The sequence below is a fragment of the Drosophila rhopaloa genome, unplaced genomic scaffold (genome assembly GCF_018152115.1).
Source record: "Drosophila rhopaloa isolate 14029-0021.01 unplaced genomic scaffold, ASM1815211v1 contig_3, whole genome shotgun sequence".
Lineage (NCBI taxonomy): Eukaryota > Metazoa > Arthropoda > Insecta > Diptera > Drosophilidae > Drosophila > Drosophila rhopaloa.
In genome coordinates this window covers 14,511,404-14,520,595 of record NW_025335123.1, presented here as the reverse complement: position 1 = coordinate 14,520,595, position 9,192 = coordinate 14,511,404, and the positions used below count along the sequence as shown (strand labels likewise).

Below are 9,192 nucleotides of genomic sequence, written 5' to 3'. Positions count from 1 at the left end.
ATGACAGTTGAGGCGATGTCGCAGAGGGCGCGTTTTAATTACGACAGATTTATTTATTGCGCATACGACGCGTAGTCCGCCGACTGGAGGACTGCACCTCCGCATCTCCGCATCTCCGCATCTCTGCACTGAAAAGTGCAGCGGCTAATTTGCAATGAACGTCAGCTGGCCCTCGGTACGCACCTTTTACCTCACCTGTCCCAACCCACCTGGCCATATCCAAGGCGATAAATTGTCATTAAAATGAGACCCGCAAAGGAGCTGCTCCTGATTTTCCTGCTTTTCCCGCTTTTCCTGGCGAAAAGCTGGTTGGAACCGAAGCTTGTTAGCGGGGCCAAACGCTAAAAGTGTAATTAAAATTTAATTGCTTGCCGGCAAAGTGAACGGCGATGCAGATGACTATGCCTGGCATCATATCGGCTTAATCATCGTTGTTTCAGGACTCTCACTTCATTCCAGTCACATTTTTGTGAATTTGCCAGATCTTTTGAATCATTGATGTACCCAAAAGTACTTATTTTTGTGTCAGGACAGTTTTACTCATTTATTTACAACCAGTGATTTATAGCCCATGCAGACATTTAAATAATTAAAACATGTATGTCACATATCCTTTACATGAATTGTATTATTAATTTATTTAATGAGAAAACATACATCTATGTTCACTGTAAAAATCGTTATTTTTATGTTTATTTTAATATGAGCCTAAACCGAATAATTATTAGCAATGTTAGTTTCAGAATGTATAAAAATGTATGAAATATTCATTTATTTTGTTATAAAATTACAACCCTTTGTTACTTCGCAAACAAATAGCATTTCTCTTCAAAGCATCCATAAACCAAGATAAAAGTTACACCTTTTCCACCACTGCTCAAGTGGCACTAAAAACTTCTTAGCTTTTTGATTCACAAAAGAAACCTTTTAGACGAAAACTTAGAGGGAGAAGAGAATTTAGCAAAAATCTTTTGGCTGCTTAGAAAACATACCGAAAAACGAAGAACGTCCAACAGGAAAAAGGCAAGAGGCTATGTAAACATGGCAATTAAAATTTAATAAAATTTAATGAAAGTTGATGAAACAAATCAAAAGCAAATTGTAAATAGCCCACGGCACTGGTTGGCCAAGCCAAAAACGAAGATAAAGTGGGCGAACAACCAAAGTCGAGGCATTGGACACCCTCTAATCGGGAAATGGGAAAATGTAAAATGGAAATTGGGGAAAATGTTGGGGAGAATATGGTCGGAAACTTTATCGATCGCCACCTCGTGGCCAATAACCAAATAAGAGCAGTTTTTGGGTTGTTGTTCTGGTTGAAACAAATCTCAATAATTGTGCCCTGGAGTTGTAAATGCCATCGTACCACTTCCAAAATACCAATATATACGTGTTTGAATATAGAAACACACACATAGGTGGTCACCACACTCGTCCTCCTCTCAAATGGCCGATAAATTGATTTATGTGCTTGTTTGTCAGTTGAACTGCAACTTGTGCATAAATTTCAAATTGCCATTGCCACTGCCTACCACATGCGGTGCCACGCCCACTGCGCCCAATACGCCCATGCCTAACACTACCACCCACAACCACCCACCACACATGTCGAAAAGTTTGTCCGTACTGAACGACCACGCAACATTGCTTTCGACCACTTTGCTGACCTCTATTTGAATAGACGAAAATTAAATACCTCAGTCGAATGTTTTTCCTTTTCGTTAACAAACCAATATACCCAAGAATATTTAGTGGGTAAGTTGCTTGCCGGGGCAAAATTGTTTCCACAACTTTGCATGTTACCTCCGTGCTGCGCAACTTTGCCAAGCATCTTCATAAATATTTTGAGTTCTTGTCTCGAATGCCGAACAAAGTCGCTGTCAAGAAAGTGGCAGGTGCAGGCTCCACCGGCAACACCAACAAAACACTTCAACAACAGCAGCTAGATGCATATCAAGAACAATACCGATAAATATCCGAAAAATGGAGCCAAGAATTGAGGTACTTTCAAAGGGAACTCCATTGAGTACTTTACCAGCCATAAACAATTAACAAAAAGTACCCAAAAACTACTTAAATACCCAAAGAGCACTAGTGTACATATATATTTTATCAAGTAAATCATCAAGTATATATAAATGTATATAATCAGAAGCTCAGTTCAGTACATCAACTCCACCAACAGCTGCATCAAAATGAACATCATTTAATGCCATTTAGCTTGATATATTCATATTACTGGTTTTCTCTTCATAATTTTGTTGATTTAGCTTGACAATCTTGACAATTTCACAGGCTTTCTTTAACATGGTTTCACAATTTTTTTAAAAAAGAACTCATAAAACATTTTAAGTAAAATAAAACTTATCGTTCGTCGCTATCAATGAACAACTCATTAATATGATACATCAGATTCGATCCTTGCTTGTTTTTCTTATAGCGTTTGCACAGCTTTTCGATGGTTTCAATTTGGTGGCAAAGAGCATCACGTTCCTTCATAATACCGGCTAATTCGACTTTGATCTGTTCATATTGATGGTCAAGGTCATTCAATATGTCCTGAAGTTCCTGATTAACAAATGGCTCCATTTCTAGATATATACTAAAAAACAAAACGTATTAATCTTATGAGAAGGAAATTTTAAGCGAAGGTAGTTTGATGTGTAAAAAAATGTTAAAATTAGTTTACAGAAATAGAATTAGGCAATGAAATTAATCAAATATATTGTTGGATAAGACTTTTGAACACCTTACATTTCTGTAGTAGTTCTAGTTTATAAAGTTATAATGAATTTGAAAATCCATATTTATTTTATTATTTAGGTATAAACTTTGTCCAATTTCGGGCTGTTTATAATACCCTTTTATATTCGATGCAAGAAATTGCGCTGTCTAGAGGTGTTTTTCGATTAACGTGTATACATGTTGTTAAATGCTTTGCAGAAGGGTTTCCGAATTGGAATCCCGCAGAGACTGTCGTCTAACCTCGACAAGGGGATTACATGCCGAAACCCGATTCCCAGGCCATTTGTTTGTCGCCGTCTTTGTCTCTCTCTCCCGATCCCCGAGATGCCCTATCCCTTTCCCCCATTTCCCTGCTCGCTGTCTCGTTTGGTTTTGAGTGGTACAACAATTTCCATTTAAGCCATTTTCATGGTTGTGTCGGTAGGTGGCATGTGCCACGCCCCTTGCGGCTTGAAAAGCTGTCAACGCCCTAAAAGCAATAATAATACCTGCAAGCTGGGAAAATTACTGTCAGGATGGCGTTGTGGTTGTACTATTTGTATGTGAGCTTAATCAAATGTTAGCAATGAGCTATCTGCGAGTGCAGAAAATTCATCAAACTAATGTATCAAAGTAATTGGCACTGAGGGCAATTTATCTTCTTAGTGATTTCACCGCAGAATGCATGTAACGTTTACTTAATCATTTACTTGGCTTAAGAAACAATGAAATAACACACGTTTAACATTAACATAAAATAAACGTCTCATTATATTATTTATTAAACAAAGAATACAGTCTAGTTCAATGATATATTTCGCTATGAATTAATTATTAACTATAATAGTGATTATACCTATAAGATATTCTACCTGAGTAACAGTTCTATCTTCATTATATTTCTGAAGAGCGTATAAAAGTTTTCAATGGTTTATACTATAAAGTATATAAATTCCTGATCTTGATGATCACCAGGAGATTTTATAAAAATCTGGGAACGATCCAAACAGTATTAAAAAATCAACATAGTTTAGTTTTTTTTTAAACATATGTAGACTAATTTTTTGTTGTAATAGCTGCAAGGGTATATAATCCTTGGCTTGCCGAAGTTAGCTTAATTTCTTGTTATTAAATTTTGTTTGTGTTTTTAGAGTTAATCGATAAAATATCGATGCTGGAATTGTACGTTCACTTTGCTAATGTGGACGCAACACCAGTACATGTGTTCAATGCCCCAGAGAAGGACGTCTCCTCGTGCTCATGTGGTATCCTTTTACCCTCATTCCGCCCCTGTGTTCCTAACCCCTTTTTGCCGCCACAGATGCCGCCTGCTTAAGTAACAAAAAAGATCCAGAGAGCAACGCACGACATGCTAAAAAGAACATATACTTTGCTTGCAGCTGCTCTCTTGTACACTCAACAAAATAGCTATCTTACATATCAAGTTATTTAATTAATATATTTGTTTCATGCCAGCCGATTTCAATATAATTAAAAAAGCATGTTTGTTTAGTAAATAAATTGTAAATTTTAATTTGTAGTAAATTGTCTATTAATACAGTGCAAAAACAACTTTTTAAAACAAATTTTCCAGAACTTTTTAAACCACTTAAGGCTTTACTTTTAAAATTAATTTTACTTTTTTGTTGGTAATATATTAGTATTTTTTTAAGTGTACCGGCAACAGTGTCAGTACAAGGTAGACACTCACAATTTCAGAAACACAGTAACAAAACGCATAAATGTGCATAAAGGCAGTTGGCGCACAAGTACAGTCGCGGTCACAAAAATGGTTTCATTATACCATTAAAAATTTATTATATGAATCTCTTGACTGTTTGCTGAATTTATTATCAATTTAGAAATCAATAATTTAATAAAAATATTTAAACAGTTGCAAAAAACGCCTACTATTTTTTGTAAAAGGCTAAGAAATTGCTGAAAAAATGACAGTTGTATTATTTTTTTTAACGCAACTGTTCGTGCGGGTTACATGTGTGTGCAAGCACTGTCTCACTCGCTCCGGCATGCCCTCTCACTCGCTCGCTATCTCTGACACTACGGCTCTTAGCAACTTTTGGCCTTGTTTGGCCCCGTGGGACCAACTTCAATTCAAAGCGAACAAACTAATTTCCTATGCAAATTGAATGGCAGTCAAGTGTGCGAAGTTCGAGATACATTTGCAGCAAATGCTTTTAAAAACAAACCACACACACACACACACGTACTATAAGTGTGTGTCCTGGATTTGTGCGAGGACCTGCAGCGGATGCCTCCGATCCTTGGCTTGGCTATGTAATTTACTTTTCATTTTAATTACCCAGTGGTTAGTGCAAATTAATTGCCACCAGCCGGCACCACTTTGCAGCACCACTCTGCCACTACACCACTCTGCCACTACACAACTACACCACCAACACCACCAACACCGTGTAACACGACGCCACTAAACAGCACTACCACCACACACATCCAATCAAGTGTCGCCGAGGGTCCTGTGCGGCAAGCCAAATTGTTATTGTGCTGGCAAATATTTCGAAAAGCGAATTACAATACAATAACAATTGACTCGCGGCAATTGGCACTGCTGAGTGGCACTACACTGCAAGAAAACAGACTTACCCGTCCACTCACAATAGCGGTCAAAAAAAATTATTTACTTTTCAAAAGTGAAAAACTTTAAAAATTTAAGCACGTCTTTTTTTCAAGGAACACAGTGATGAATGACTGAATTCGAGCAGTCGGAAATATACAATTGAAAGACTGAAATCTCAGTGCCACAACTGTTTTTTTTCGCTTGCTTTTAAAAACGAAAAATGAATTTCAATATTAAAAAACCTCTTCTAGTCGCAAAAAGTAACTAATAAATTTTTCCATATTTTTATTGGCTATTAAAACACTTAATTTATTTTACTTTATTGTTTTATATTTTTTATTGATTTGTGATTTATTAACTTTGATAAGTTTGGCTGAGTGTGGGTTTTGTCGGTGCTAATTAAAAGTATGCAAGCATGCGATATGCGGAATTATCGATATAGCATGCCTTGCACTGAAGTTGAAATGAGCAGTATTCTCATGCAAATGAGCAAATAGTTGAGAAAGTTTCGTTAAGTTTTGTACTTTGACACAATTATGGATTGGATTTATTGAAAAGGAATTTTCTTTTCTTATGGAAATCAGATTTTAAATGATTGTGGATTGATTTTCCAAAAATCTGCGCTTAAATCTTGATTTAAAATTTGGTTTCGATATTTAGTAAAATGTATGACCCCTTTCCAAATTTTTGAAACATTGTAGAGGAGTGACCTAAAACCTGCCCTTCTAAGCCCATAACTTTTCATACAGACATCCGATTCCTAAGTGGCATACTTCTAAATGATTCTGGTTTAATTCTCCAAAAAACTGCGTTTTCAACTTGATTTGTATTTTAGGGTCGATTTTTTGCCATTTTCGATGATGTTACCCCTTTCCAAATTTTCAAAAAATGGGTTTACGGAAAAGTGTCCAAAATCTGCTCTTCTAAGCTCATAACTTTTCTTACAGACATCAGATTTCAAAGTGGCATACCTTAAAATGATTGTGGTTTGATTCCCTAAAAATCTGTGTTTTTAGTTAAATTTTTTTTTTTTGGTCGATTCTTCGTCATTTTCAATGATGTTACCCCTTTCCAAATTTTCGAAAAATGACTTTGCGGAAAAGTGACCTAAAGCCTGCACTTCGAAGCCAATAACTTTTCTAATTTTAATCCGATTTTGAAGTGGTATACCTCTAAAAACTTGTGGCTTAATTACCTAAAAACTTGCATTCAAATCCTGTTTTATAATTTTTTCGTCTAAACTTTTTTAATTTTAATCCGATTTTGAAGTGGTATACCTCTAAAATCTTGTGGTTACTTCCCTAAAAACCTGCATTCAAGTCTCGTCTGCGGAAAAGTGACCTAAAACCAGCATATATCTTTTCTTTCAGGTTATTTTTAATTCTCTGGGTATAAAAATTGGCTTGTGTTTTGGGTAGATTTTTTGTCATTTTGTAGAAAAGTTTCCAAAAAAGGCTAATCTAAAAACATAACTTTTCTTTCATTTATTTTTTTAATGATTAGTATATTTAAAAGACCTCTAAAGTACTTTAGTCAACAATTAAGGCTTAAATTAGACTATGATACGTATGTTTAAAATGTTGGCTAAGTATATTTCGTTTTTTGTTATCGCTTTCATGATAGACAAAGCAAATAGTAATACGAGGAGTATGCTTGAAGCGCACATATGCCCCATACGCCCCATATGCCATCCCCATTCCCATTCCCATCTCCCGTAATTGCAGGACAATCCGGTGAATTCCGTAATCCATTTCGCCGGGGTTTTTGGACCGGAGCACTCTGTAGGCACTTGGGAATTCCCAGCAGATAATCCGGCCCACGATGACAAGTGGCTGGGTGCGTGGCCCGAGGGGAAATGAAACTCATTCGTCATACGCAACGTGGGCCGACTGGCTGGCTGAGCCAAATGGGAGTTATTCACGTACGTGAGATCTCGACTTTATGCTCTATACTCCGTACTTCATACTCGGTTTTTATTGTTGTTGCTGGCCATAGCAGCATTTATGATGCTTTGATATATCGAAATGGCAGGAAGCCAAATACAGGCGAACGAACATGGGACAAGTTTTTTCCTTTGTCGTTGCCATGACAAACATTCGCCGTCAGTTGACAGTCATAAAATCAAATGCACACACACACACACACATGGAGCAAAAGGAGCTGGGTGTGACAGCTGATGGCACGCCCCCTCGCCCTGAATATACCCACCAGCCACACCATCTGTGCCCTATGCAGCTCAAATATTTTTGCAACAATTTCGTTTCGTTTGCTGGGTATATTTACTTTCAGTTATGCGGCCATTTTCAACAAGAAACTTTTTGATTTTATTTCATTTCGTTTAAACTGTCGTTCTCTCTTTGAATCCCCTTCTGTGTTCTATTTATTCGCCGTCTATTTCGCGGATAGATTGCCGTTCTTGGATTATTTTTTTCATGGCCAAAAGTTGGAGCGACCAGCATCGAATCTGGCTGACAACCTCTAATTGATTGACGTAGATGCGGCTGTCACTCGAGGCATAATTAAAAGCACATTTATATCAATTTCCACGCTTAAGTGGTTCGGTTTTGGTCTTCACTCCGTCCTCGAAACCACTTCATTGGCTCCCATCCTTAATAAGACATAAGAAATTGGCCAGTTGACTTGAGGATGTCGAATTGATAGCCAGTGATGAGAAGGGCACATTCTGTTTGGCCAAAAATACACCTCCCTTTGGATTATAGTTATAAATGATATGTACAAGCAATGTTATATTCTTATTTATGAAAATAAATTTATAAATCAACTACAATTTTATTTATTTAATGCTTAGACAAGTTTTTAATTGATTTAAAATCGCAGTCACAGTGATCTATTCGAACTTTAAAGGCCAAAGGGACTTTAATATTCCTATCTTTTATATTACTAACAATATTTTTTAAAGCAATGTACTTAGTAATGGGTAATATGTAATATTTATAAATTTAAATTAATAATTCTATAAATTGCTTACATTTGCTTAAAAGTTTGTGCATTTCATTTTACAATTTATTTAAAGGGTTAAAAGTAATGATGCTAAAATTAAAGTTATTTGAAATGAAAATAAATAAATGGATTTTTGCAAACTTAATTGTACCCCAAGGAAATTCAAAATAGTTAATAATAAGTACCTAAGTGGCCGACAAAGGCCATCACTGCTGACCGTTTCTCATAGTTACAGGTGGCCAGAATAATTCATCTATCATCCGACTTAGTTGGCCCAAAACTGAGAGCTGAAAACCGTTGCCTACATTCCGGGGCCTCGCCCAAATTTTCAATTACATTCCGTTGGCTGACCTCATTCCCCCGTTTTTCAGGCACTAATTGTAATTGGAAATTTATTTTGAGCGTCTGCAAATAATTGCGCATTAATCATTTTTGGGGCTCAGACAAAAAGCAGGCAACTGACAGCTAGCGTTTTGCCTTTGACGTCATAACCAGGCATCATAATTAACCGCGGCGGCAAACGGGGTATAAACTTTAATTAGTTTGATTAAACATGGCAGTGCTTGGAGTCTTGAATTGGCGACTTCTTGACCAGGACAATAAATTCCGCGACTCAATTGCCGCCGTTGCAACGCTGCATCGCTGCCAGATTATCAAATCAGAATTGCTCGGCATTATCAGAGGACGAGCCGAACCTAATTAGAGCGTTTAAATCGTTAGCTTTATGGCTGCCGAGGTCATAATGAGCCGGAAGTGAGCCCGTGTCCCCATAAACATAGCCATAGCCCATTTTCATAATTTTCCTCTGCCCTGACGGGATCTGTTCTACGCGGCGAGTTTGTCGCTCGTCTTTTATGATTAAAAATTGGCTCGCTTAGATGGAAAAGATTGGTGCACTCAAAAATAAACGG

General features: G+C 36.9%; 1 long non-coding RNA gene across 1 annotated transcript; it reads right to left on the bottom strand.

Moving 5' to 3' along the window:
* Positions 1-2,073: 2,073 nt before the first annotated feature.
* LOC108040500 lies at positions 2,074-5,460 on the bottom strand. The gene is made up of 2 exons (XR_001769071.1): positions 5,347-5,460; positions 2,074-2,602 (listed from the first exon to the last, which is right to left on the bottom strand). It is a non-coding gene; the product is annotated as an uncharacterized LOC108040500 (long non-coding RNA).
* Between the last annotated feature and the right edge of the window lie 3,732 nt (positions 5,461-9,192).